Genomic DNA, 3,268 nt, shown 5'->3' on the forward strand with positions numbered 1-3,268 from the left:
TGGAGGGATATGGGCCGAGTGCTGGCAGGTGGGACTAGCTTGGGTTGGGATATCTGGTCGGCATGGATGGGTTGGACTGAAGGGTCTGTTTCCATGCTGTACATCTCTATGACTCTATGACTCTATAACACTGGTCACAGGCCTCCAGTCTGAAAAACAACCCTCCACCACCACCCTCTGTCTTCTACCTTTGAGCTAGTTCTGTATCCAAATGGCTAGTTCTCCCTGTATTCCATGTGATCTAACCTTGCTAACCAGTCTCCCATGGGGAACCTTGTCAAGCGCCTTACTGAAGTCCATATAGATCATGTCCACCACTCTGCCCTCATCAATCCTCTTTGTTACTTCTCCAAAAAACTCAGACAAGTTTGTGAGACATGATTTCCCACGCACAAAGCCATGCTGACCATCCCTAATCAGTTCTTAGAACATTACAGGCCCTTTGGCCCTTGATGTCACACCAACCTGTGGATCCAGTCTGAAACCCATCTAACCTACACTATTCCATTCTCGCCCATATGCCTATCCAATGACCATTTAAATGCCCTGAAAGTTGGCGAGTCTATTACTGTGGCAGGCAGTGCATTCCACACTCCTACTACTTTCTGAGTAAAGAAACTACCTCTGACATCTGTTCTATATCTATCTTTCCTCAATTTAAAGCTACGTCCCCTTGCTAGCCATCACCATCCGAGGAAAAAGGCTCTCACTGTCTATCCTATCTAACCCTCTGATTATCTTATAATTGGAGATGCTGGTGTTGGACTGGGGTGTACAACGTTAAAAATCACACAACACCAGGTTATAGTCCAACAGGTTTAATTGGAAGCACACTAGCTTTCGGAGCGACGCTTTTTCATCAGGTGATAGAACTATCGCCTGATGAAGGAGCGTCGCTCCGAAAGCTAGTGTGCTTCCAATTAAACCTGTTGGACTATAATCTGGTGTTGTGTGATTATATTATATGTCTTAATTATAAGTCTCATCCTTCGACTCTCTAATGAAAACAACCTCAAGTCCCTCAGCCTTTCCTTGTAAGACCTTCCCTCCAGACCAGACAACATCCCAGTAAATCTCCTCTGAACCCTTTCCAAAGCTTCCACATCCTTCCTATAATGTGGTGACCAGAACTGTTTGCAATATTCCAAGTGCAGCTGCACCAGAGTTTTGTACAGCTGTAGCATGACCCGTGGCTCTGAAAGTCAAACCCTCTACCAATAAAAGCTAACAAAATGTATGCCTTCTTAACAACCCTATCAACCTGGGTAGCAACTTTCAAGGATTTATGTGTATGGGCACCGAGATTTCTCTGCTCATCCACACTACCAAGAATCTTACCATTAGCCCAATACTCTGTATTCCTGTTACTCCTTCCTAAGTGAATCACCTCACACTTTTCCACATTAAACTCCATTTGCCACCTCTCAGCCCAGCTCTGCAGTGTATCTATGTCTGTCTGTAGCTGACAATATTCTTTGTCACTATCCACAACTCCACCGACCTTAGTGTCATCCGCAAATTTACTAACCCACCCTTCTATGCCCTCATCCAGGTCATTTATAAAAATGACAAACAACAGTGGAGTGCCACAAGGATTGATGCTGGGTCCACTACTTTTCATCATTTATATAAATGATTTGGATGTGAGCATAAGAGGTATAGTTGGTACGTTTGCAGATGACACCAAAATTGGAGGTGTAGCGGACAGCGAAGAGGGTTACCTCAGATTACAACGGGATCTTGATCAGATGAGCCAATGGGCTGAGAAGTGGCAGATGGAGTTTAATTTAGATAAGTGTGAGGTGCTACATTTTGGAAAAGCAAACCTTAGCAGGACTTATACACTTAATGGTAAGGTCCTAGGGATTCTTGCTGAGCAAAGAGACCTTGGAGTGCAGGTTCATAGCTCCTTGAAAGTGGAGTCGCAGGTAGATAGGATAGTGAAGAAAGCATTTGGTATTCTTTCCTTTATTGGTCAGAGTATTGAGTACAGGAGTTGGGAGGTCATGTTGCAGGACATTGGTTAGGCCACAGTTGGAATATTGCATGCAATTCTGGTGTCCTTCCTATTGGAAAGACATTGTGAAACTTGAAAGGGTTCAGAAAAGATTTACAAGGATGTTGCCAGGGTTGGAGGATTTGAGCTACAGGGAGAGGCTGAACAGGCTGGGGCTGTTTTCCCTGGAGCGTCGGAGGCTGAGGGGTGACCTTATAGAGGTTTACAAAATCATGAGGGGCATGGATAGGATAAATAGACAAGTCTTTTCCCTGGGGTTGGGAGTCCAGAACTAGAGGGCATAGGTTTAGGGTGAGAGGGGAAAGATATAAAAGAGACCTAAGGGGTAACATTTTCACAGAGAAGGTGGTACGTGTATGGAATGAGCTGCCAGAGGAAGTGGTGGAACCTGGTACAATTGCAACATTTAAAAGGCATCTGGATGGGTATATGAATAGGAAGGGTTTAGAGGGATATGGGTCGGGTGCTGGCAGGTGGGACTAGATTGGGTTAGGATATCTGGTCGGCATGGACGGGTTGGACTGAGGGGTCTGTTTCCACGCTGTACATCTTTATGACTCTATGACTCTATAACAGTGGACCCAAAACAGATCCTTGTTGTAACTGAATTCCAGGATAAATATTTCCCATCAACCACCACCCTCTGTCTTCTTTCAGCTAGCCAATTTCTCATCTAAACCCCAACCCCATGCCTTCATATTTTGTGCAATAGCCTACTGTGGGGAACCTTATACATGCCTTACTGAAATCCATATACACCATATCAACCACTTTACCCTCATCCACCTGTTTGGTCATCTTCTCAAAGAACTGAATAAGGTTTGTGAGGCACGACCTACCCTTCACAAAACAGTGTTGACTATCCCTAATCAACTTATTCCTTTCTAGATGATTATAAATCCTATCCCTTATAATTTTTTCCACCATTTTACCCACAACCGAAGTAAGGCACACTGATCTATAATTTTCAGGGTTGTATCTACTCCCCTTCTTGAACAAGGGAACACCATTTGCTATCCTCCAGCCTTCTGGCACTGTTCCTGTAGACAATGACGACATAAAGATCAAAGCCAAAGGCTCGGCAATCTCCTCCCTGGCTTTGCCGGAGAATCCTAGAATAAATCCCATTCGGCCCAGGGGACTTATCTATTTGTACACTTTCCAGAATTGCTAACACCTCCTCCTTATACACCTCAATTCCATCTAGTCTAGTAGCCTCTATCTCAGTATTCTCCTTGACCTCATTGTCTC

The sequence above is a fragment of the Chiloscyllium plagiosum genome, chromosome 4 (assembly GCF_004010195.1).
Source record: "Chiloscyllium plagiosum isolate BGI_BamShark_2017 chromosome 4, ASM401019v2, whole genome shotgun sequence".
In the NCBI taxonomy this organism is placed as follows: domain Eukaryota; kingdom Metazoa; phylum Chordata; class Chondrichthyes; order Orectolobiformes; family Hemiscylliidae; genus Chiloscyllium; species Chiloscyllium plagiosum.